The 27,162-nt window shown below is 49.2% G+C and overlaps 1 protein-coding gene across 5 annotated transcripts in view; it reads left to right on the top strand.

The window, feature by feature from the left end:
- The window catches only part of LOC112561375 (nuclear receptor coactivator 3-like), a 96,150-nt gene that overhangs the window by 31,207 nt on the left and 37,781 nt on the right, over positions 1-27,162 (top strand). The window contains exon 1 of one of the 5 annotated variants that reach the window (XM_025233837.1): positions 12,659-13,691. The exons of the other annotated variants lie outside the window; for them this stretch is intronic. The gene's annotated coding sequence lies outside the window, so the exon portion shown is untranslated. Of the gene's footprint in view, positions 1-12,658; positions 13,692-27,162 lie in introns of those variants that run through there. 5 annotated transcript variants of the gene reach the window in all.

Here is a 27,162-nt window from a genome sequence, read left to right as displayed (position 1 = left end):
GTCAGTAATTTTAGAAGCTTTTGTATAAAGATGTCCTGGTGAAAGTTCATAAAGAGTTTCAAATATGCAACACAGGACTAGTTTTAAATAATGATTACCCTGTATTTGATTAATCGTATAGGAAGGTGTGATTACTGTGGGGAGGGATGTGTGGAGGTCAAATGTCCCATCACCATGAAAGGTAGAAACAAAAGTGCTGACGATTTTGGATGGTGAACATCTTCAAACAGTGGGAGCTTTAAACTAAGCACAACACCTAGTTATTTTACCCAGGTACAGCTTCAAATGTTCCTTACTGGAACTTATGATTTTCTTGTATTGTCACCACCCTCACTCATTATTACTAATACAGTGTATGTTTCCCTGATTCTGGAATGTTGCAGCACAGAGGGACTCTCATTTCCACAAGTGTTGCAGCAGGGACCAGATGATGGAAGCTATATGATTCTTTGTGACACTCTCCCTATCAGGGCTTACAATGAAGAGGGTACCAACTGGGAAAAAGATGTGCTTCTAGAAAGTGGTTTAAATTTGTATGAAGCCAGATAATTCAAGCAATTTTCTCTTTTTATAATTTTTTTTTTACAGTAAAAGAGCTTTTTTCAATGAAAATAGTTTTGTCTTAGTTTTAAATATCTGTGTGGCTCAATAAGCAGACATTGTAGGTTTTCGAGCCTACATGTAAATACTGTAGTTCTTAGCGTTTACAGGTGTATATTACAGATTTTAGTGTGCACATGTTTTTTTTCCTCTGTTGGACCACCCCTTTGCCATGGTCAAGTGGCATGCTTGTCACAATGACCCCCAGAAATATGCCGACAGGAGCACTAGCTCCTGGCATTGTCACCCATTTTGGAGAGATCAAAAGTGGTTCACTGGTCCTCTAGGTTAAAGGGGTTGGGCAATCGACTAACAATTCATTCATATAAAAGCATATGGTTACTGAAACTGGCGACATCCCAACAAACTGTGGGACATGTCTGAGATGGGAATTACAAGATTGCGTACTGAAAAATATTTAATTTATAATACACAATATGCAAAAAACAGATATACATGAACTACAATTATGTTTGTACCTGGATTCACCTTTTCAACTGAACAATTTTCATTATCACCTGAATAAAGTAGAGAGGGAGCACTTGAACTGTTATTGAATAGTCCTGAGCTCATTTCAATAGGGGGAGAGAGCAGTAACATTACATTACTTGCTTGCTGCTGACTAGAATGAAAACCAATACATAGTGTACCGCAGAATTTACTTTTAATGATTGCAAAAAAAACAACAAAAACAAAAAAAAAAGATTTTATATATATCACGTTTGTCAACTCCTTTTTCAAGACAATGATTTAGGATTCTTGCACTTTCTTTTTTTAATTCCCTCAAAAAATATGTGCATTTTAACATGTTAGAATGTTGGTACCATGCAGCATAACAGACATACAGGTTGCACTCAATTCATCAACCAGTACATGAATGCTGACTAATAGTGACATGATCTAATACACATTCAGCTATGAGGACATAAGACTGAAAAGTTTAATGAATCAACACAAAAAAGAACTACAGCTAGTAAGTTCCAACTAATTACAATAATATATAAAGTAAAATAAAAATTACATTAATATTTAAGAACTATAAACGTTGTTTAAAAAACTGCCATGATTCATGATACTGGCTATAAATAGAGAAGAATGATCAATTAACAGAGCATTTAAATATTTTTTAGTAACTGATGTGTTCAACGCCATTGAAACTTAGGTTAATAATGACAAATGCAAAATTTGTAAAGCACATGCCCTCCTAAGGAGCTTGCTCTTAGCTCTTAAGAACAAGAACAAAACATGGACAACATGCGAGGAACAGGAAAACAAATAACATATGAACTATAAAAGAATACACAACAGTACTAACAAAGAATAAATTCAAATACAGAAAACAAAGAGGAACTAAATAACAAGAGCTGAGAGTAACATGTTATTGAAACATATCATTATTATGCAACCCAAACATAATTTAGGATTGCATCAATCTACTCTGCAATCTGAGGTTGTGGACTTCATTTTGTACAAGGACACTTTACATTTTGGACATTGTTTCTCACTCGCGGAGCATTTCTTCATTGCCTGAAAATAACAAATTGCAATCTGTGTCAGCCAGAGCGATACTTTATTTTCCAAATTGATTCCACCTATCCAAAAAAACTATTTTTATGCATTACTTTTGTGGTTGTTTACATGCAAAAAACTTAAAACAGTTTATTTACCTCATGCATTGATCGTTCTGCCGACGACTGGGCACACGCCGTCGTCACCACATCTTTCCGCTGCTTCTTTTAGTTGCAGTCCGTTCGAAATTTTGACAAGAGCAACGTCTGATTTGCAGCGACTGTCACTATTAATCCATAGACGTTTTATTTTTCAATTTGTCTTTCACTTTAGCATCTGACATTTTCGAGATTAGAGTGATCTCCCGCGTGAAAATTTTGTTTCGCGGTGGAAGCCCGTGAAGGTTTTTGTAAAACCCTTAGTCCGTAGTTACTAGTTCGGACGTGGCTAGTCGCGAGCCTAGTCCAGAGCAGTGCAACCGGCGTAAGTGAGGAGACTAGCTAGTCGGGTATAAGGGGGTTTAGTCGGGACTAGCAGGGGACTAGCTACGCCCGAGCAATGCAACCGGGTCCATATTTATTTTTATTTTCCTCACAAACTCTTTGATTGTTTTCAGTCGATTTGAGACGCTTGCTACTCACTTTCATCGACACTGATGTTGCTGCCTTGTCAAATGCTATTTTCCAAACTATTGAATATCATGTAAACATAGCAATAGGCAGGAGAAAACATGATAGACAATTAAATGTCCTCCGATTGTTGGGGAATGCTAGTCGGGAATTCTGGTGTGTGCATGCACACGCATGGACTTCCCAACGATGGAGTGCTCAGCTTCGCGTCCAAGCTTTTGGCAGGCTGCGTGACAAGTCAGCTCTATAGTATTGCGGTGAAACTGTTTACATCTTTTTTCATTACACTTTTGTTTACCTCTTCCAATCCTCTCTCCCTCCTTCCCCTCTCTCTGCGCGCTAATGTAGTGTAAGTTTTTTTTAAAGGAAATGTTTAGATTACCTCTTTAAGTGGCGCTTGAGAATACGAAATAGAAAGTGTCTTTTCCAACAACAACAAAGAAAAACTTTTGCTGCTGGTGCACAATGCAGCCATAGAGATTACTGCTACAGTGGTCCGAAATACGGTGGTTAGCGGCATGAGAAGCGAGGACCACCCGTCAGGCATTGACAGGCGCCGCGCCTATAGAACGCGGATAGTGTCTACGCTAGACTCTCTCGTCACGCTTTCTTGCACCGAGCTCGGCGTGCTGTGGCCCCTCGGCAGTGTGGTCTAACAATGGGGATTGACAGGCATTGGTCGGGAGCTTTCTGTGTGTGTGTGAGAGAGAGAGAGAAAGTGTGTAAAAAAGAGAGATAGTTTGCATCCGTGTTGTAGTCCTGTCGGCACTTTAATGCCAAACATGTTTTTGTTACCTAAGACTGGTTCTACCTACAGAGGGCAGAAACGGTCTGCACGCCAGACGACTAAGCTGTATCTTTTGCTACAGCGGCAGTTGCCGGTCTGGATAGCACGTGCTTGTGCTCACACTCGTCGTAGATACCTATCGGAGATCAACCAATACCTCAGAGGTCCTGAGGGTCCGGACGGATGTATGTGAGCTCAGCGTTTTCGTGTTGCTTCCGGTAAACTCGTGGTGTACAGCAGATTATCTCCCATTTCATGTGGATTGTCTCCCGTTCCTACTAGCTTAGTCCTCTTGGACATGCCCGAGCTTGCATGCTTCTCTCCTCCTCCCTCACCCACCGTCCCCTTTCACCACCCGCTTCTAGCAAGCAGTGGCGGCCTGAGTGGATTTAATCGGGAACGAAAAGGCGTTTGTTGGCAAGCGGATGAGCCGTCATCTGGCCTCCGGGCCTCGGCGCCAGGGAAAACGTCCTCACGGGGAAGATAAGGCTGACAGTCGGCGACATCGATAGCTAGAACTTGCCATCGACACCCACGTCTTGCCCTTGCTCCATCCACCTCACACGGCGTCACGCCAACGTGTGAAGTCTGTGGCATTAAACGGTTGACACTGGAAGTGGCTTGCTGCCATGACACGTAACTGATGGACACGATATCAGTTATCTTGTGTTGTGTGCATATATATAAATAATTGCTGTAAACGTTTTAAGGATGTGTTGTAGCTTATTTCTATTTCCCCTTTTCTGATGATTATGCAAGGCTTTTCGTGTGACAGCTGCGTTGCGCCGGCAGTTGCGTGCACGTGTCCCATTAACGGCACCCGGTTAGTGGCACCTGGTCTGGCTGTCATCAGCTGTGAACGCAAACAGCGTGGCGCCTCGCCTCCTCCCCGGGTGTGCTGTGCCGATGTGACGAGTGCGACTGCTGAAGCTAATGTTTTGTGACGCGCCACCCCACAGTCACAGGTGGTCATCGTCAGACAATCGCCGCGAGGAAGAGCGAGAGGGGGAGTAGATGGGAGAAGGGTGACGGTGGTGGTAGGAGGGAGGCGGCAGCCGACGACATCATTTACGAGGCGTCTGTTACCTGCCTTGTTGCTAATCAGCTTCCCCTGCAGACGGCAGTCGCGGTCCAGTGCCCACAACGGCGACAGAGGCGGGTCTCATTCCCCTCCTTCCATCTAATGACTGTCTACCCCCAGGACCCCTTTCTGGAGCTACGAGCATCTCCACTTAGGCGAGCCCTCATTACGTCACAGAGCTGACCACCTTGGAGTACACAATGACGAGATGAGGTTTGAGGGTGGGCGCGGCCTCCCGTCTGAGTGACGGATGCCTTCGAGAGATGGCGCCGCAGCCCGTGTGGACAAGATAGCCGAAAGAAAGGCCGTGTACACTCAGCTGAGTCCGCGAGTGGAGCTTGTTCCTTTTGCTCATTAATCCCATGAGGTGCTTGTAGAAGGGCCGGCGCTGAGCAGATGACTTGCAGGGCGAACTGACCCGACCGACTACGAAAACTATAACAAACGATAACAACATGGGATATGCCAAGGTGGACAACGCATCTCGGTGATAGTAAGTAGAATGTCCTTTTTAAAAATAAAAAAACCAATAATTTTTCTTCTAGCAATTCTCGTGGTATTCTCCTCCACGCGCCCTCTAGCACGTCTTACCTCGCAGGGACAAAACCTGACAGTCGGGTCGTGTGACCGGCCTGCCGGATACGTCATGACGCTCGTCTGCTGCCAGAAGACAGTGTTTTGATCGAGTGAGTTGTATTTCCGGAGCATGTCGTCACCACAGCGCTAGCACGTGTCTCTGTGCGGCTCCGCTTGATGGAATTTGTGGAAAATAAAAAGCACCAGCAGCGGATACAAGAGACACCTCTTCCTCTTTTTTTCAAGAACCAGCTCGCACGCCTTCCCCTCCCTGCTCTCCTCTTTTCCCACGCCACCCTCCCACAGCATGATGCAGTTGTTGCTGTAGTTCTTGTATTTAATGGTGTGTGTGTACCTTGCCTCTTTGTGATGCAATCGTCAGCGATAACGATTTCGAGGCGCAGGACACGTTCTCGTCTTTTTGCAGAGGAGAGACTTTCAACAGCAGAACCTGCTTCTGAAGTTCACAGACTATTTTCATGGCTCACTGCACCATGCATTGCGACAGCTACTCAAACCCCAGCTTTGAAACTCGATTTTATAAGTTCATTTTCATAGAAAAATGTGTACAATTTAAGGATATCTTTTCTTTGCAGTTTTTTTTTAATAAAGATAATTATGTAGACTGTATAAAATTAAAGTGTTCATCTAGGACCACTGCAAGTGTTCGCTCTGGGTCAGGTTAGGGTTAGCGCTCGGGGTCGATCACAAAATGAAATAAAAGGCGATGTGTGGATACCGCCCACCCTCCTTGCTCTCTCTCCTCCCTCGCGCTGTCGCCGCACCGTGCTTGCAGACCACAGCTGTCGTAGCTCGCCGTCAGGCTGGCTGGTGTATGTGGCTGGAGAGTTTGTCTGCTCAATCCTAGTGGAAAGACCTCCAACGCTTGAACGAATTTAAAAAAAAAAAGAAAGAAAACCACCGCCAGCGACACGGTTGAGGTGTCCACACGTGAGCCGTGTCGCAGGTTTCCTTTTGTCGCCTGCCCGCTGTCGTCGCAGATGCTCATCGATATTTTTTTCGTCGCGGTGGGGGGAATGGAGATGAGGAAAATAGGAGTGGGGTTGTGTGCGTGGATTGAGAGGAGGGAAGCGAAGGTTTCTTTGGGTTTTTTTTTTTTTTTTAAGCGTTGCTAGCGTTTCTTGGCGCTCGGTTAGCGCGAGCTTGAATGATGTTTAGCGAGCGTGACGATAGCCAGCGTTGAGTAAGCGTCACGCTGTGAGTGGTTGTCTGCTGTGAGGCACAGTATGCAAATGGCGTGCGTGTGTTGTGAGTGATTAAACACTGATAATCACGGCTTTGCCTCGATGTCCCTGGTGATAGGCGCCACGACCTGGCAGTGTCGCGAGAGGCTGTGTGTGTGTAACTGCTGTGTGCGTGTCGTTAGAAGGGGGAGATAGCGATGATGGGCTGATTGCGAATACAGATGCCATTATGATTGGGACAGTGTCGACGGGTAGTCTTAGCGAACAACACCCAAGTGGGTTGTGCATCTTTTTTTTAGCTAGAGATACAACCGGACCCGTGTTCGGCTTGACTTTTTGCTAAAGTTCCTCGAGGTGTGGAGATACAGTTGGTTTTACAAGTAAGCCCCAGAAACGCCTTGTCTGTGGTTCTTTCTGAGATGAGAGTCATTCCGGTAACACAAACCCAACGGCACGGCAAAAGAATTGCGAGCGAGTGTCCGCTTTTCTTGTCAACCCCCTTTGTCGAGTAGGGGTGTGTGGGGGTGTTAATAATACAACCCCTCCCCCAACCTTGAGTGTGCCTCCAGCACGAACATTCATTCACCATGACAACGCTCACCCAGTTCTCCAGTCACCGACGAAGTTTTCATCGGCGCCGGCGCCATCGACCTCAGCGATCTGTTGCCAGTCGTTGTTGGCAAAACCGCTGTTTGCAGTGTTTTCCGTGAGACGACGGAAGTGACGTCGGTAGTGCACCATGCAGCTGGTAGCCATGTGAAAGGCCAGCTCGCGATGCTTTGTGTCTGAGTTTTTTTTTTTTTTTTTCAGTCACTCGGCCTTCAGAGAGCTTGCACTGAATTTACGGAGAGCCAGGGAAAAAACTGTATGAGTGTAGTACGCAAGGCCTGTGAATCAAATTCATTTTATAATTTAAAAAAGTTTTGACTAAAGGGGGTTGGGATGAGACATTTGAGATCAGCATTCTCCTTTTCTTTTGCTGTGCGTGTTCATATTTCTCGTAAGTGCTGAACCTCATGGAGCCGCGCTGAACCACATCGAACCCGAGGCTTTATCAAGCGTGATAAATGTGATGTCATCTCAGGCCTCCAGTGGAAGCAAACACTTAGCAAAGCTTTTGAAATGGATTAGATTATTAAAGCTTTGCTGTTGGGAACGCTAAGATGTGTGAAAAAAAAGAGAAGTTCTGGGGAACTTGATCGTAGAGTTAATTTAGAAGTGGTCATGAACGTATTATCAGAGGTTTTTTTTTTTTTTTTGGTAATGTCTGAGGCCCACAAACTAAAGTCAAATGCTACCACAGTCTGACCTCCGTGACCTCAGACCAGAACCCGCTGCACCGTCCAGCACTAGTAGCACCAACATCCGATTCCACCAGCGCCTTACACGCTGTCGCTGCTGTCGTAGCCTGTCACGAAATTGTGGCGCGGGTGAGGCTGGGCTTCCTTGGCCTGGCTCACCAAGACTCCTGTGGTCTGCTATAGGGAGCCAAGAGGGGAATTCTAATTTTCTCTTTATAGCTATACAGTGCATTTTATATTTATGTAATGCAATTCTATAAGTGTAGAATTCATTCTATAGCTATACATTTCAGTCTATACTTACAGAATACATTCTATAGCTAGAGAGAAAAAAACTCGGTAAAAACCAAAATATTTCATTTATATAATATATTTCACTTGAATGAATTATGTAACTACAGAGTTGAAATGTATAGGGAACAAGTCCGGCTCATTTGCATATGGGACAAGAAGGTCAAAGGCGGGACAAAATGGAGAGGATGGAGGTTGAGTCTCTGTTAGCCGTCGTTGGGTGTTCTAGAACTCTGTTTGGAGGGTGGGTGTAGAGAAAAACAAGTTTGGTCTATCTTGTCTATGCTATTAGCAAGAAGGAAGTGGTGTCGTCTTTCATGGCGCAGAAAAAGCAGCTGGTGGCTGTTGCGCCGAGAGAGGGGCTTTCAGGGTATGCGAACGCTGTCAGTCGTGTTCGTCTGCAGTCTTCCTATTAGAGGGGCGTCTTTTCTATTCTCACCTACGAGAGAAAGAGATTCGGTCACGTGAACCTAAATGCTTATTAAACGGCGCTACGCTAAAAATTGTGCTCAAACTCTTCTCATGATAATGACAAACTAAATGCACAAAGCTTTCCGAAGAGAGCGTAGACTTAGCTCCTCACCCTAAACCCCCCCCCCCCACACACACACTGTCTCCCGTGACAAGGTCGTCATACCTCTACCAGGTGAGGGAGGGTTGGGTGTCCTGGGTTCAGATCTCGTCTCGGTCACGCTGGTCTTTCTCTACGTGTGACATATGTTTGCTGGGCTGGCTACATTGCCGCGATATAGCCTTATTGGCTCGGTGTAAAACACTAGTCTCCCCATCCCCATCCACCCTGAGTGACTGGCCGGTAAGAGTCCTTTCAGGGCTCCGTTCCTGTGCCTGCTCCTCGCTAAAAGACAATCACCCTCCATCAGTTTTTCATATCCTCCTGCTCTTTCTGTTTGCCTTTTCCCTAAACTCCCAACATCAAAATAGTATACCTGCAAAACTGCTTTATCTGGAGAAAGAGAGCGAACCAGAGGATGTGTGCGTGAACTAGTTACACGCAGGCACGCGATCACACACACACAGAGGAAGAAGCACCTGCAGGAGATGCCATTGCCAGTCCTCAGGTGGAGCTGACCACAGGTCGCGGTGCAGTAGTGTGCATTCATTGCTCCTGTACACAGCTCGTGCCCCTCCTAGTGTTGCTAGACGTCTGTCAAACGCTTTTTACGGGAACCTTTTTTTTTTTTTTTTGAAGATTTTTTTCCCCCGACTCCTCCGTTCATTGCCAGCGCGCTCTCCGAGCAAAGCGCGTAACCCACTTTCAACCAATCAGCGACAGGAGAGAGATGTGAGTGGCTAGTCGGTGTAAAACTTGTTCCGACAACTCTTACGTGAGATGAATAAAGTGAGCGAGTAAGCAGCTGTGCCAAGGTTGAATCGAAACAAATATTTGCCTTTTGAATTATTATTTTAAGCCATTTTTAAAGTAATGGAGCCAGGTGTTGACGTCTCGCTTGTTTAAGTCGGCGCAGATGGGGAAAGTTGTGTAACATGCTTATAAATATCACGGCGCCTGGCGATGGGATTCGATGATAAAACCGACGGGATGAATGTCTTTGTTGCCAGCCAGTCAACGTTTATCCAGTTTCGCTGTTTCATGGGGTGTTAGCGATGTGTAATGTGTTGATTCTTGTTTGTTATGAGTAATAAGCAACGGTTGAGAAGAGCGTCAGGACATACTTGTACGACCCGTTGTGATTGGCTCATGTATTTAGTTGTAACTGATGTAAATAAGCAAGTTAAGGAGGGTTGTGCTTGGGGAGGATGACGCTAACTGTCGAGTAGGTGTTGGATGTTAGCGGGCTAACCGTCAGATGTGAACGTTGTGGGACGCGCGAGACAGATTGCGGGTTGGAGGAGAAGTTGTTTGTTGGTGTCGGGGTGAAAGCACAGAAAGCTACCTGCTGTAATGGCTTCTTTAATGCACGCGCACTACACCCACCCGCCATCACCACCACATTCTCTCTCTTTTGTCTGTGTCTAGTTCTTCACCTCGTGCGCCGCGTTGCACGAGCAACAGGAAATGGGAGGAGAGACAATGTGGGTTATTGTGTTGGGCTTTGAAGTGGGATTCATATGGCATCAATTAGTACACACAACCAGTCATCCGTTTCTGATTATTTATACAGAACCTTTATGGATTATTACAGAATAGCAGTCTGTGAGCAGGATAGTGTTTCTCACTCTGTTTCCATGGCCAGCTACTTGTCGTGAAGTACCCTTAGTTGCTGATTCGGCGTAAAGCACCAATCCCCCCACTCCATCCCTCCTTCATTGTGTGTGTGTGAGAGAGATTTCTTACAATCTCTACAGTCTTTGGGGTATATCAAATACATTTATCACAAAGTGGCGACATTACGGTACCCAGCAGAATGTTGTTACACATCGTTTCATCGTTGATAATGTGTTTTGAAGTGTGTTGCTCCGCCGTCCGTGGGAGTCGTCATACGCTTGTGTCATTTCCTGTGGAAGGAAGCCGCCGCTTAAGACGGTGGAAAGGACATGGCGGCTAAAGTGTTTGCCAGAGTCAAATCCACACGGGACCTCGGTCTCATGACGCTGCTTCACGTGGCAAGTGTGTGTATGTGTGAGAGAGAGAGAGGGTGTGTTATGGACACCCTGGTGTCTGACACGATAATACCTGAATGTTATTGTGTCACTGGCCGGCACTGATAGCCTGAAGAGGGTCAAGTGACACGCTGGCGGTCTCGCTTGGCTGAGTGCGCTGTAAATACATTCCTGGGGCTGTAGTCGACTTGTTTGTGTGGCCCTCGCAACTTAGAGACAGGTGAGCGCTGGCGTCACCGGCCATCCGGGGTTGACCCGCGGCGACGATCTCCTCCCTACAGGGATGGCGGTTACAGTCAGTTATATCACCTGACAATAGCATGCTTTTTAGTTGTAGACAACTGCCTGTGTGTGTGTGTGTGAGAGAGACAGCAGGTTGGGGAACAGTGTGGTTACGACCACTTGTATGTCTAATGTCCCGGATGAGGGCTGCTCAGTATTTGAAGTAGATACTTTATATATCCTAAAATTCACCTTGTCATGCTACCCCACCAGTCCAGCGTGTTTTCAAAATCCGTATTCACCTTGAGACATTATACTTGTTGAATGGCTGCAACAAAGTTTAGTTTTGCGATGGTGTCGTCTGAGCAGGGTACAGGTCGAACAGTTGCAGTATGGTGTCTACGGTGACAGTCTGTTTGCCAATGGGGGACCTTTATAAAAATATGTCGTCCCGCATTGACTTATTTATTTAAAGCAGCGAGCCAGTGATATCCTTTGAAATGTGACTGTCGCTAAAAAAAAAAAAAAGTCTCCGTCTCAAGTTTCTTCGGTAGTCGCCATTCTAGATTGTTAGATATAATTTATACATCACGTGACTCGTAGTGTGCCAGCCCTACACCCTCTGGGGACACCTGGCGTGCGTCTCAGCTGATCGACTCAACTCTTGCTATCGCAACTTTCTAAAGTGCACTGCTTACTGTGTTGTTACATACCACTTCCCACCCCCACACCAAATCATTTTTCGTCAGCACGAACTGTCAACCTGCTGGGGACGGTTCATCACCTGAATGCATACATGGTAGCGGACGTGTGATTTAGTGTGTGTCGTTTGTGTCTCAGAAAGGTGTCTGGGTACTCCGTTCTGGGTGGTCTTAGGTGTTGTGGGTTGAATTGGGTAGATATAGGTGAAGAGAGCAGTTGTGGCCGTTTAGTCTGCACCTCTCCTTACGTGCCTGGTCTCGAGAATGTGCTAAAGAGAAACAAGATATGGAATGTTGTGATTTTGGCCTGGTCTTGAGTATGTGTGAAGGAGAAACAAGAGGTGAAATGTGATTCATTGAAACCTACATCCTTGTTTGAATGTTTCATTTTTCTCCATTTCTCCTAAAAGAAAACCCCAACCTTTGTTAGCTTTAATCCAAAACAAACCTTGATTAATCGTTTAAATGTAAAGCAGACTGTGGTGTCACCACCTATCTGTACCTTTGTCTATCTCCCTTCCCATCTTGCCCTACACACAGCTCCCTGCTCTCTACGCGCCATCAGGATGCGCAATGCAAGTGCACAAAAGTCGCCATCGACAAGAGTGCAGCACTACGCACATAGCGCGGTGTGTGTGGGAAGCGGGTGAGGAGGTGGAGGAGGAAGATAGAGGAGTAGGGGTGCAGAGTAAAAGTTTTGCGGGCGATGTGCAGTCGCTTGGCGTGCAGCTGCGTCGTCTTCATTCATAACCTTACCTCTCACTCCCCCCCCACACCTTTCAACCCCCTTCTTGGTCAACCGCGAAGTTGTTGGTGTGGCCAGCATCCTCCTCACAGGTTGCTATGGGCTCTTTGCGTCTAACGAGCTAAAGACAGTTTCACACCGCCAGACAAAGCGGAGAGCCTTGACAGCTGATAATTTCATGTAAAACAGATTTTGTTTGCTTTGATGACGGTTTGTTTTCTTTTAGGCAGGTTATATGTACGTGGTGTTATTAATGTAGTGTGTGTGGATAAACGAAAAATTCTTGGGTATTAGCCCCCAAACCTCCAAGCGACTAAACATTATTACCAGTCACGATGATGATGCGCAGTTTGTGCATCTCATGTGCAATATTATGTTCCAATGTATGTTGAGTTTATGATCGCATCATCCTTCCAAGACTGGAGATGAGGGGACGGTTAAGTAGGGCAAACAGTGAAGTGACACAGTTTTGATGGACGGCAACTTGCGCGTGCTTCAAGCTTGTAGCACCGAACTCAGGAATGGATGTAAAGTTGACGACGAGCGTCGATGGAAAGGACAAAGCCTAACATCTCATCGAAGGGGGGAAGGGGTAGTAAACATTGGTCTGTAGCACGACGGAAGAAGATCCTCTCCATCCTCCTCCCAAACCCTCCTCCCTCCCTTGTGTGACAGAGGCGTTGTGGGGAGAGAGAAGTTGGCGCGAGGCAAGTTGTGCATGGTGTGGGACCCGCCTGGCCATGTTCGCTCGGCGTGCCAGCAGGACCCGTGCAGTTCTCTGCCCCTGCTGTGACCCAGCTGACACAGCCAGCCAGCCAGCCCGCCATGCGATACCTCCGCCGCCGTCACAACACGCACGCTGGCGCTCCGTGCGGCGGTGAGCCTGGCTGGGCGTGCGGCGGGGTGGCGGGGCGTGCGTGCGTGTGCGTGTGTTGCGCTGCATGGCCTTCCCTCAGGCACACGGCTCGCTTCTCCTGCTCCACTCCGTGTCAGCTGCCCGAGCTTGTTGTGCAAGGTGGCAGTGGGCCGTGTGTGTGTGTGCGCGAGCGCGCGTGTGTTTGTGTTTGATGTGGCCTGGTGACGGGAGGTGTGCCACCCTCCTCCTCCTTCTCCTCCTCCCCTTCTGTGTGGACAACGTGGAGTTCAGGCAGCGTTTGTATTCGCTTGTCATCTGTTGAAAACCCGTCGCAGCTTTCATCGCTCGTCGTCGTCGCCGCCGCTGGCCTTGTTGGTATGTGTGACGCCCGTCAGGATGTAAGGAGTACGCAAGTGTGGACTACTCGCTTGCAGGCTGCTCATGTGTGTGTTGTAGTAGTGTAGTGTGTGGCGTGCCCAGCTCTCTCGCAGCTGGCCGCCGCCGTGCGTCCATCGAGCCAGCCGGTCAGCGGGCTGACGGAGCGCCGGACGGCTTGACCAGTGGACTATTGCCTAAACATTATTCCATCGCTTGACGTTCAGCAGGTAAGACATGTGTGGTTTTTTTTTTCTTCTTTTTCTTTATCTTTCTTGAACGCGGACGAGGCGGAGAAGTGGTGCATGTGGCGCTGTAGAGAGCGGCGTGCACGCTGTTGTGACCCACGTAAACATCTCTCCCCTTTCCCGTCTCTAACCCACTCACTCGCTCACAGCCCTCGCCGCATGTTTTACTAATGCTTGAGGTATCCGGCCAGAACATCTGTCGTTTCGTTGTCGCTGATGGATGTAGGGATGTGAAGGCTGATCGCGATGTTGTTGTAGGAGAGAAGGAGGCGCGGGATGGATGGAGTTTGGGTGGTGTGTGTGTGGTGGGTGGGGGAGGAGGCAGTGACAGTGCCATGTAAACAAGACGTCATTGAAAACGTCTCCGGCCTTAGGGGTTAGCTCCCTCTTGTCTTGACTGTCCTTGCGGTGGAGGGTCTGTGGTGTCGGTTGTGGCGGCCATTGTGCGATCATTTGACCTCCTGCAGGCCATAAGAATAGTAAAGGAAATAAACGGTTGGAGACTATGAGGGATGGTTCCAGTGACTAGCCGCTTAACACAACTTCCGCCGGTTAAACTTGGCCACATGAGGCAGTAAGAAAAACCTAAAACAAAGTAAACTCATGGATAATTTTTTTTAAATCAACCATTAACCCTCGCTTTGAGAAGGGGGGAAAAAAACAGCCACACAACGCATATAGAAAGCGAGACAAGAAAGAAGTCCGTTGACACGAGGAGATAAGCGAGGTCTCCTCTACCTCCTTCTCTTTAGGTCAGCGTCTAACATCAGTCCTGAAAACTGAATGGAATATTCAGATGACAGCATCACGGGGAAAAAAGTATGTGGTCAGCTCTGCACGCCGTTGATGAAGGAGGAGGAGGAGGGGAGTCGGACAGTGTCGTGTTGAGGCGAGGAGGGGGGGACCGGCTGTTGCCTAGGCGCCGCTAAATCACAGAGAGAGCAGTTCTAGAACCTCTGCTGTTCGCCACCTTGTCTAGGCTTGCCACCTGCTCTCTTACAGAACAGAAAGTAATGTTGGAGCCAATAGCAAATTGGCATGACTCCCTCACGTAGTCTACACCAGTTGCTTTTTGCATACTTTACTTTCTTGGCAGTACCTTGTGCTTGGTAAGGTGCATTATGCTGCGTTTCTGGCATATTTTCGCGTGTTGCTGCGTTTGGGAGTTTACACGTGTTTGTGTGTGTGTGATTCTCGAGCGCCTGTGTCCACATCAACTGCTGACATCACTTCCATCCTTGCTAAACCGTTTTTTCTGAAGACCAGCTGGTCTTCCCCTCCCTCCTTGGCTGCCTCAGACTGTCCACACACCCGTTGTAATGCCCCTACCCCACCCCACTCTTTCTGCTGGCGGAATAACCACACAGTGAATGAAAGGCATGACCGTTGGGGGAAAGTTCGTCTGCAATAAGGCGCAGCTGCGAAAGACCCTTTGATCAGGAAGAACGAAGTAGTTGTAGTCGACGTTCTGAATGCCATGCAGACTACGAATGCAGTTAAGTGGTGGTGCAGGAGAGAAGTTTGTGTGCCGAGTGACAACGTGGTGCTTATAGGGTCACTTGATATGTATAGCAAACGTAACGACACACCAACGGTGGTGCAGCATGACGGAGAGACACATGTCTCTACCCCCCTATCCGTGGAGCGCCTTCCGGCCTCAGAACCTCCACAAAGGGATTCCCTGGTTCTCCGCAGTGTGGAAAGAGTTTGGAGGTGCCTGTGAAAGCTTGTGACGTCACCTGCTGTCTGTTCTTTCAATCGCTCGTCCTTCCTCTCGTCGTCGTCGGCACCCACTGGTGGTGGTTGGTGCTTGGGAGCCACGCGGCTGGTCACGGCGCGACAAGCATGGGTCTAATGGCGGTGTAGCTGCGTATCGCATGTCGCCGCCTGCGCCACTTGCTGCGATGGGGGTGGGGAGGAGAGGGCAGGGTTGCTGTGTGCACCATCAAGACGCACACATGACTGGTCTGTGAGAGACAGAGAGAGTGGGAGGCAGGGGAGCACCGTATTGTCTGCGGGCTGGCTACAGGCGGAAGAGACCCGCCCATCAGCAGGTACAAAGCGGTGGCATGTGCAGTACAGATATAAATAGCCCCAGGCATATCGTTTTCATCGGAAATAGTCGTCGTTTTGATGTCGGCAGCAGTGTCTTTCCCTCCCCTTACCTCCTCGAACCCTTCAGCCAACGTGAACAGACCCAGACGGGAGTGGGGTGGGGCCGAACGTTTTGTAAACGTGTTTAAACGGCTGACTTCAGCACCATCAGATAGAGAGGCGTTTTGCCCGGGGCATGTGGGTAACTTGTAACAGGTGTCTCTCTCCGCTCAAGCGATGACCCGCAGAAAGGGGTAGTGGGGTAGGAGGCGGATTGACACCGACACGAGCGGGTCACGCTGGCGTCTTCTGCACGCGACTGCACGCCGCAGACACGCTGCACTCGTAGTCACCGCACCTCCTGTGCCCTCTACCCTCCGCCCATTTCCCCTCCCACCCCGCACCTCCTGTTGACGGTAGAGTCAAGCAAAACGATTGCTGGGGGGAGTGGGATGGTGGTAAACTTGTCGGTACCTCCGCACTGCTGCCGTCTTCTGACTTTTTCTTGTGGGAGCACTTAGTCTTGTTGCACGAATTTGGGTTAATTGTAAAGATAGAACGTGTAGCCATGTAACGTGTAACTTGTCATCCATTTCTCACCTGTTTATAGACACAGATAAGTCGCCCATATTGGCCAACAGTTTTCACACCCATTTTTCAAGAACGCGGAAGACGGCCGCCATGTTGTACATAACGCACACCGTTGGCCTCTTCATTTCACTGTTCTTACCGCAACAGAGGTTGTTGGGAGGGAGAGGGAGGTGGTAATTAGGTTGACGACAAGGATGCTAACGGTAGGAAGCACCGTTTGGTTGGACATGCCTCACCGGCCCCACCCCACCCACCCTCATCCTATAGACGGGTTGCGGCGCCCCCAGCGACCAGCCCCCGGCCCTCTGTCTACAGATGTTAACAACATCCCGTCTAAGACCCTCACCTAACGCCAGCTGGTCACTCCAGTGCTGGACGTGTTCCAGACGTAGTTTGTACGTTAACGTTACCCGCGTGTAGGAGATAGGCGTCCGCTCGTCTTGTTATCTGCAGCACAGGCAAGCATAATCTCCCGACCAACCCTCCCCTGGCTCTCATCTGGAGCTACGTGACCATTCTGTCTGTTCTCACCCTCACTGATACAGCAACAGGCGGTGCTGGTCACTACTAGCTCCCTCATTCCTTGCTTCGGGGGCCAGGGACTGAAGGGCAGCGATCAGCGACTTCTCGGCCATCTCGAAGCGGAAGGGTTCCTGTTGACAAACCGTGTCTTACAGCAGTTCTGGTAAACAGAAGTTTTGAAGTTTGAGGCGTGGGAGAGGGCATCTAATGTGACATTTCCGCTGTGACGAGATCTTTTATAGAGGCGCCCGTGTCATGTCAGGTCCAGCAGTGCTATCGTAGACTTTTGACTTTTAAAACTTGTCAAAACATAGCTAAAAGTGACTTTTATCTTATGCTTTGTGCCTTTTCTTCCCCTCCTACCTTTTGATAGTCTTTCAGATAGGTAAGAGGGCAATCTCGATACATGAACACGTGGCATTCACGAGAATGCGTTGCCTAGAGACGGAGGAGGTTGGGCAAGATTCAAGGCATCATGTCTTGCCGACTGCAAAACTTGGTAGACCTGCACTTGAAACAAGCCAACACGGGGCGGCTGCTGGGTGAACTAGCAGCGAGTGTGGTTTGGTGTTCGTTTTGGATGTTGAAAGTGCTGTTGTGTGTATGATGGAAAGACCAAACAGAGATCATCCCAGGCGAGGGAATGGTGGGAATACGATGTGAGCGACTGAGGGAAGAAGAGGAATCACGTCTGTACAAATCGTTATTACGCGGAACGGGGGGAAACCCAAGCACGATGTTGTTGATGTTTGATAGAAACTGGGTTGTTTTTGTTTGCGGTATTTCAGTTGTGGGGATTCTCCAGTTGTATTCCCTGAAGGAAGTGACTTGCAATCTTTCAGACTCTCGCCGCTGTGCCCGTAAGGATTTCTTCCGCTCGTCTTGTGTGCTGTAGGGGCGGGAAGAGCGCTGCATGCAGTTCTGCCAATCGGTTTTTCGCAGTTGTTGTGTTTTGTGGCATCGTCATCCATTCTCGGCACGTGAAGTGCAGCACGCCGTGCGGCTGCAGCCATTTGCAAGCAGACGACCGACAGCATGCGCACTCAGGCCGCCATGTGCGCGCGCAGCCGAGCGTCAGCCTTGCAGTCAGCTGCTCGGCGCGGCCACGCGACACACGGCCAGCACAGATAAAAGAGGCTTTCTCTCTCAACAGCTCTCTATCTTCCCCTTGACCCACAAAAAAGAGAGAAAAAACAGCAACAACAACAACACGTACATGTGGTCGTCTGCCCGCTGTGGGTTTCGCCTACGTGCGCCGCGGTGTGCGCACAGGGAAACGTTGTCAGTCACCTAGGTAACCCACTCCGCCATCGCATATAGATCATACTTTGTGTGTGTGTGTCGATACAATCCCCGGGTGGAAGCGAGACACGTGTCACATGCAAGCTCCAGCATGATCGTGCTCTCGTTCTTGTTCTCCAACTTTCTTCTACACAGTCGCGAACGAGCGCACTAAGTGGGGAGGGGGGGGGGAGAATAAAAATGAGTCTGTCCTGAACTCTGACCTTTGCAATGCACATATTACAGTTCAAAGCAGTTACTATCATGTATTCTTTTTTGTTTGTAGTAAATAATATCTGGGTCAATACTTGCAAGTCAGATCACGAGCGCCTACATTTCAAGTTCAGTTCACATGCACTGAGTGTCGGTGTTGAACAGAGCGGCCGACAGTTGTTTGCGTATGATAACGCTTTTCTGCCGCAGGCGTCGACGTAAACAGCGAGTGACCCGTGACAAGGTGGGCGTGACGGTGGAGAGAGCACCTAGGTTGGGGGATGAATCGTCAGTCGTCTGTCTGCCTAGCAAGTCAAGGTGCACCGGGGGGGGGGGGGGATGACAAACGATCAGTTTCTCGCTTCCTCTCACTTCTCCCCACACCCGCTCTCTCCTGTCAGCTGTTGTGATCTGTCTTGTGAACGATACTTACAGATCCGAGCGACCACAACCGACCACAATGTTGTGTTAGAATTAATTTCTGTCAAGCATCACCGACCAGGGGCCATCGTTATGAAGCGAGGGTGCGGCGTGGAGCACGTTATTGTCAGTGGTGTCCGTATCGGGGGCAAAGGTGTCATAGGAAACACACATGAAGTATTGTCCGCGAAGTCTGGACACCACTTTATTTATAAACAAGACACTTGTTTTCCCATTTTGCCCTGGGACTAGGAATTATTCTGGTTTCATAACTACAGACCTAGGGGAACATGTGTCATTAAACACAACCGGGGAATCAGGTGGTAGCAGGTGTCGTTCCGCCTGCCTGCCTGCGCAGTGACGCACGGGTGGGCCTGCTTCTCACCGTTCACCTTCCCCTACTTCTCCCAGTCAGTGAGGTACAGATCACTGTTTGCATTGCCGACAAATGGGTAGACGAAACATATTGAAGGGGGGATGTGTCCCTGTATCGCCAGCCATCGATCAGCAATCAGCCTTGACACACACGTCAGGTCTGGAGCTGTGCAAGTCTAACAACGCGCCACATCTGACGGCAGTGATCAGTCGCGAAACAAGAACATTTTTTTGTTTTGTTTTGTCGCCGAACCTTCATCGGATCCTCAATATACTTGGTAAGCAGGCAGACCACTATCACCCTAGCCTGCGGAATGTCACCTTAGCGTGTAGGGGTCGCCAGGGCTGAGAAGATGGGAGGTGGAGGAGGGAAAGGACACGCCTCGCCGTAAAGCTACGACCACCGACTAAAGGCACGGGAGGTGGTGTTCAGAGTCCGTGCGTGTGTGTTTGTGTGTGTGTGTGCAGCTGGTGGACAGACCTCGTGTGTGAGCCTTGTCGCGGGTGTGACCGCTCTGTCGGTCACGGGGTCGATGTCCTCAACTGTGGTGCTAGGATACGCGGTTCAAGATGTGAGGACTTCACCTGGTGGAAGGATGAGTGTAGGAGCAGTTTGTAAACCGTGGTGTGTGTGTCGTGCACATCGGTCAACTGTGACACTCATTTACAAGCACTGTGCACTTGTGTTGCGTGACAGAGGTGTGTCTCTACCTACCTGTGACCTCTGTGAACTTGAAAAGGGTGCAGGGTGGTGACGAATTCGCTCAGGCCTTGACGGCGTGGAGAGAGGGTGGGTCGGGGGGAGGGAGATCACGCGTTTCAGTCGATCGTGTGGCGGGGAGGAGGTAAGGGAGGGAAGGTGCAAGCAAGTAAACAGCTGATTTTGAAGGCCAGCTGGCCGCGCCCCACACTAGCGGGCGGCGCGTGCTGTCAGCTGACGAGTGCTGCATGCACTTGGCGCGCCCCACTTCTCACTGCAGCAAGGGCACTGCGGCCTTGTCCCCTCCTTCCTCCTCCACCACCACCATAACCGCCACGGTTTCCACCTAAAAACTGTTTTACGAGCTACCCAGCTGAGTACTTAGGCGACATTTTGTGGGATTTGTACAATAACTCTGTAAGTAGTGGTATTAATGTCATAGTGTCCCATCCATTGTACGAAGATTTGCTCGAAGAAAAACCTTTTTTTTTTTTTCGTTTTTCTTTCTTAGTTTAGTGCTGATAAATTATGTTTGGGTTCTCCGCGGCACTAGTTTATTCTCTTTTTTTTTATACTCTCAGCCGCGGTTAATCCTCGGATTTAAGGTTAGATTGCTGTTTACCCTTCACGCTCTCATTGACATGCGCAGTGCGAGTCAACTAAACCCTCGCGTGTTTGCAACATCAATTTTTGTGTGTAAAACGGGTGTGTATGCTCGCACTGGCCTCATTCTTGCTGGACGGTGTCTGTACTTTGTGGTTTCTTCATTACGAGGATCGCGATAATTATCTGTCAACATCGTCCTCGTCGTTTACGGAGCGAGCGGTGGAGCGTTGAGTTCGTATCGCGACCTGTTGCTGTCCTTAGCGCGTGTATTGACCGCCGCACCGCCTTTGTTGTCTTCCCCGCTCCGCGTCATGAACTTTTACCTTCTGTTGCACGCAAGATAGTTTGGCCAGCCTCGTCGACTGTTTGTTGCCAGCTGTGCCACTCACCTCTCCAACGCTCTCTGCCTTTGATCGCCAGCCGCCATCGCAGAGGTAACCGCTCGCTCAGCCTCTCGAGGGTGTGTATGGGGGGACTGGGGCAGGAGGGGACATGCAGAACTTTACGCCCTGATTGGTAGCGCGTTTGTTTGGAGGACTAGTGGGGGGTGGGAGGGAGGAGGACAGCGTATCGGCGAGATAATGGATCGTCGAGGAGAGTCGCTTTCTCGCGCTGTGGCTCTCTCTTATAATGCCACTTGCTTCCCGATTAATGGCACATCTGGCGGAGCAGCCCCCTGCAGACGTAGGTAAACATTTCTGCCAGAGATCCGATGTGGCATGGAAGGTGGGAGGGGAGGAGGAAAGGTCTGCGAGAGTAAAGGGTGGTGGGGAGGGGTAGCAAGCAGCAACAGTAGCGACTGCTGCCGACGGAAAGCTGGTTTCAACCCCATCCACTGTATCCGTCGTCGATGCAAGTGGAACGGCGATCGAATTGTTTGACGCCAGGAGACACGTGAGGTGGGTGAGCAAAATAAAACATTTTGTTTCAGCAGGCGTGTAGTCAGCTGTTAAATCTGGATTATGAATGCAATCGTTGGGTATAACACCGCCTTACCCGAAGCGGGGAAAGTGATGCGGGTAGGGTGGAACATCGGGTTATAGGGACCTAGTGGTAGGGGAAGGGCGATTGGTGGTGTCTCCAGCCCACCATATTTTCCCTGTCTGCCATCCTGGAGTGCGTAAGGTTTCAAAAAAGTTTAGTCCTGTTAATGCTGGCAAACATCGGCTAGACGAGAGCTTGATCTCGGAGCGCTCGGTCCATGCGGTGTCCGGGCTTGGGGTGAGGCGAGTTGTCTTTCCAGCTGTAGTGTTGTGAGGTCAGTATGGCGAGTCAACCGCGTGCAAAGGTTCGGGAGTCAACGCTGTCAAGGCATTGAAGTAGCAGACTGCACTTTGGTTTCCGCGTCCTGTCGGTCTGCTTTGGGTTGTAAGGTGGAGTAGGTGCAGACCAACTTGATAGTGGATTCTCGTCAAGCTCACAGTGCCATCTTGCGTAGCTTGGTAACATGGTGGGGGAGCATTACGTCAGCTGTAGACCGGCCTCCAGAGACGGGGCCCTCGTGCAGCTGATCGCACAGACAGGTCATGGACACGCTGCCCCTGTCTGGGCAAGGAGGGCAGGAGAGTCGTTGCTGGCGCTGGGGCGTCTGTCAGGTCAGCAAGACGGCGAGGGCACGGTGCCCCGTTAGCAAACACATCTGTCTTCACGCACTCATCACAAATTTACACGCTTCTTTGTAAAGGTATTTTTTCAGTCAGCGCATGCGCCAATTGGCTTGGGGTTGGGAGAAACGCAGACGAGCAGAAGGCTTAGCGTTTTTATCTTTGCACCAGCACCATGCAGGTAACCTATGACTTATGTGAGGTTCACACACCTTAACATTCGTACCTGCGCCGACATAATGTCTGGTGCGTGTGCACCTTCTTGGTATGCGACTGATACTTGCTGTCGGTGCAGTTGTCGGGGTGTGCGACTGTTGTGCTGTGGACACGCATGCAACGTACGCAGTGTGTGCCGTCGTAGATGCGAGAGGAAATGACGAGGCAGGGTGTGTGCGATGGCGAGAGCGGGTGGAAGCGGCGAATCCAGGGACGGGATGACGTCAGCCCCGGCAGCGGATGGTCATCGGCGGCGTGGGTTTTGTATTTTTTCGGCTTCTCGATGTAGCCTCAGGTTCTAAGGTCAGAATTAAAGTAGTGTGCTGCAGATTGTACATCACACACACTGTGTGGTAAGTTCTCGCCGACATGCTTACTGATTGGAGTTGTATGTGCATTGGGGAGTGTGCTGTGGAAGGCTTTGTGAATGCAGAGTGTATTGGGTGTTGCTTAAAACACCTGTGCAGCATTCTTACCTCAACCACCTGGCAGCGCCAGTCGCAGACGCATCCTCGCCTCCTGCCTCCAGCCGTTGGTGGTACTCATCTCGCGAATCCTCGCTTGTTGTCCTCTGTGTGGGATAACGATCACTGAACTTTGTCCGTTGAAAATGCGAGCTTAGATAGGCAGTGCATAGTGCAGTGTCAGTGTACACGTGAAAATTTGGTTTTGGGTGAGCAGGGGAGGTTGCAGTGGTGCACATGTAGAGTAGGGTGGGTGGAAAGTAACCGTTTAGAGTTTAGACGACAACAGTTCTTTGTGTCGTGACTGTTGTTTCCGGGTTTCGGCTTTTGAAAAATGCTTTAAATATTCCTTGTGGTTCCCCAAACGAGCAGGGCTGGCCGTCTGAATGTTTCGCTGTTTTGTTTTTGTGAGGGTCGAGAGTCTAGACGTTCGACCATTTTCACCCTCACAAACGTTCAGTTAATACGCGGGCGGCTCCTGTGAGTGTTTTGTGACTTTTTACGTCCATAATGTTCATAGCTTTTTTTTTCTCTCTCTCACACACACATATCCGATTTACGAGGCCAGCTGTTGTCTGTCTCCCTCTCTCACACATGGTGTCGCACACAAACTCAAGCAAGGTCGCCTGCAGTCCGGTCAAGCTTCCTGATTGTTGTGTCTGTCCGCACATGCATGCAGCAGATGACAGGTGGTCGAAACCTTGTATCTCCATCCCTAGCGATCATCTATCGACCTTGACCGCCTCAGGCGTGGTGTGTAGGGGGCGAGCAAGACACTGGTGGCACAGTGACCACGTTTGTGGGCCGTGCACTGCCTGCTGGGTCAAGGGCGCTCAGGCCGCCTTTGAGCTGGGTGAGACCTTTGTGTGGTCCGTGGATGTCTGTGTGTGAGTGTGTGATGGGGTGGGGAAGGGATGAAGACAGGAATGTGACAAAATGAATGTTGCTTTTGCGTGAGGAGTTTGGTGTGGCATGCTGCATTCGACTGCACGGGAGTTTTGACCTCAGCGACCTTTGCCCTTAAAGAGTGGGAACCGCATCAGTTTCTGCCCGAAGGCCTGACATTCGCTGTGCACGCAGCGTGGTACAGAGAGGAGGTGGTGAGGTAGATGAGGTCATAGGTCAGAGGCTTAGCTAGCGCTTGTAGGAAATTCCTTCCTTACATAATATTCATGGTATTTTTACTTACCTGTTCGTTTGTGTGTGCTGACTTGTCTGATGAGTAAGGTTGCGCACTCGTACCGTATATCTATTTGTATTTTTGAAAGTGTTTTCTTGTTTGCTGACCTAGAGTGTCCAGTGTTATTTCGTCTGTTTACTTACACGTAGTTAATACGTGTCTTTTTTGACTGGAGGTGGCGAGAATAAAAGGTTATCTCGCCATCTAGCGACGGGTGAGCACATTGCGACCGCACGACATCCCTAACAGCATTGCGTTCTGCAGCTGCAACAGGTGAGGACTGGGAGGCCAGTCTACAGGTGTGCGAGACACTGTGTGGCGGTGGCTGGCGGGCTCGGCTACCTTGCACCAAGGTGCCCTCTGTGGCCTCCTGCCGCACTGCTTCCTCCTCCCCGATACACACACACACCTCCAGGGTCCGGGGCAGGACTTGCTGTCACCTTTCGTCAAGGAAAGGCATCGTCTTTCACTTACTGTTCAAGGTTACTCCCGCTGCTTGTCCGCCCACGATCCTGTCACCCAGTAAGCTTTGTAGCACGAGGCGACTACATCCACCACCTTGTTAGTTGTCATTATATATATATCTTGCTTACATCCTACGTACCTCTACCCTACAGCTGTGGCGCCGTCGCAGGTATTTTTAGCACGGTCGGGTATTACACACACGGTGGGTACTTTAAGGACTCGCGGTGACTTGCCTCCGAGGAAGGTATAGGTGGTGACAACTCGGGTCACCACTGCCTTGCACTTCTTTAGGTCAGAGGTCAGGTTTGACCAGTGTTATAGCTGCTCACTAAAATGACTGATGCAGTCTCTTTATACATAAAGCGGGGTTTGAGGACTTTAAACATAACAAATATAGACGATGAAGGATGCTGGTGATGTATTGTCTCGTAGCCGTTGCTCGCTTGTACTACCTCCCAGTGCAGCGAGCCAGCGACTTGATTGTGACGTGCAATAAATAAATCCACTCACTCGGTCAGGGTCATAGGCTGTAGGGCGTGGATCTAGGTTGATGTTTATAGTTTTAAAAACTACGCGAAAAGGGCATCAGGTCGGTGTGTTAGTGGCTTGGTAACCGAGGCTGGCAGCATGGCCTCCGAGAGAGACTCGGTCTTCAAGACTGAAGCCGTCCGACTGCTAAGGACAGTGCGCGATGAGAGAGTGATGTCCTCAGCCGCTCACGGACAGATGGCATCGTGATGGTGACAGAGAAAAGTGGTAACAAAGTAAACAGAGAAAAGAGGGAATTTGTAGGTAGTACCCCTTAAATCCCTCCCCCCTCTCCATTCATTGTTCGTGTCGTTGTTTTGTCCTTTGCTGTTCCTTCCTTACCACCATATTCAGCAGCACCACTCCCTTACTCGTTCTCCTTTGTTTCCTTCATTTTCATAATCGTTTTTGTTTTCTTCCTCTGTTTCCCTCCCCATTCACGATTTTCAAGAACTAGCCTATTCGTGTATACGGTGGTGGTGGGGTAATGGGGGTTTTGATCTTATGCCAGACCGTCATCTTCAGTTCTGCCGTTCAGAAGAGTCGGGGTTTCCTTAGCAACGCTGGTTGTGCATTGTAAATTATTGGGTGTGGCGTCTTTCCTCCCGTCACTGCTGTCTGTGGTGTCCATTCATCTGTCAGCTGGCCCCACCCTGTCGTGCGCAGACAGCGGGGACTGCAGTGAATGCTGTGCACAGAAACAGTGATGCTGGCAGCGTGGAGGAGAGCACGGCGCGGCTTGGTGCGTGTGTGTGTGTGCGCGCGTGCTGCCGGCTCTGGAGCACGTGCCTGCGTCAGCGCGTGCGACTAGCGTGCGTCATTAACTCCTCGCCTCTTGACGAACCTTTCTAATGACTTGTCGTCCTGCTACTATCCTTAGCGATGACACTCGCCAGGCATCAGCCTTGCCTGAGCTGTTATCACTACATCGCCGCATTCACTTCTTTGTGCAATGCACATGTTGGCATGCGTGTTTTCTTTTTCTTCGCTCGCTTTTTATGTTTCTTCTCTCTCTCTCAGTCCACGCGCGCCCACACTTCGATGCCACATAGAAAGGTGTGTGTGTGTGTGAAGATTGATATCACAGAATGGCTGCCCTTGTCTGTCTCTTGATCTTTGTGCTACAGATTGGCAAGAGTTATCTGTCAGAACGTGTCCAGGCATTGTGCTGTAACGTGTCTTGATACTCTGTGTGTACTTAGTCGTCGGCTTCGTTAATAGTGATCTCACGAAGGCGAGGAGCATCGACCTCTCGATCTTTGAACACCACGGGACGGGACACAGGCCGCATCGTACTCTGCCCCCGCCCCGCCGCTTAGTACTCCACCCTCGCTACTCTCGCCAGGTAGACACAGGTGTGACAGGTTCGGTGCTTCCCATGGCCAGCTAGTCTCGAGAAACAGCGCAAGTTTCCCTGCAACATGAGGGCCTTCATAGGGATAGAAAAACATGTATATATATATTCAAATAGGGTATCGTGAGCGACACATTTACTTAGTTTATCATATGCTTATTGGGAAGGTGATATGACACTCGAGATAAGTGTTCTAAAATATTTTGAGGGATGTCGTGTGCTCATGCTGACGTCAACCTATCGACTGGTCACGTCTGCTGTCAGCTTGCGAAACTCAAGTGAGGTCTGCTGCTGCTGCTGCTGTGATGGTAGGGTGAACAGTCGGGATTTACCCAGGAAACCAAGAGAGGGGCAGGCTGCAGGTGGTGTGGAGGGAGAGGGCTAGCAAGATGAGGTTTTTTTTTTTTAAATGAGGAAGCTGATAGGTGATCCAGCCACAGTGGTGGTGACAGGTGTGCAGCATATAACCATCGAGACAGTGCTTGTAGGGACTCTTAGACTGTATGTGACATGAACAGCTGCATCTGCACATCTGGATTTTCTGCAGAGATTATTATTTGTGTGTGTTTGGGGAGGCGCAGTGGGGAGAGAGAGAGAATATTAATGAGGTCATTGGTCCGTACTAGTAACCAAAAACATCAGTTGTGGTAAATGTATTTCACAATCTGTCCTGGAATACAGCCCATCTGCACCAGCGTACTCAACCTTTCCTTTGGCAAGATGGCATAATATATGTACCTTATCATATTTATTATGTACCTTATCATATTAATGTTAACATTTTGTGGGAGGAAAATAAGTGGTACAAAAGAGCTGTTCAAATATGTAAAGAAACAAGAT

Source organism: Pomacea canaliculata, linkage group LG4 (assembly GCF_003073045.1).
Source record: "Pomacea canaliculata isolate SZHN2017 linkage group LG4, ASM307304v1, whole genome shotgun sequence".
Lineage (NCBI taxonomy): Eukaryota > Metazoa > Mollusca > Gastropoda > Architaenioglossa > Ampullariidae > Pomacea > Pomacea canaliculata.
Note: the sequence above shows the minus strand (reverse complement) of the source record. Positions and strands in the feature narration are given on the sequence as shown.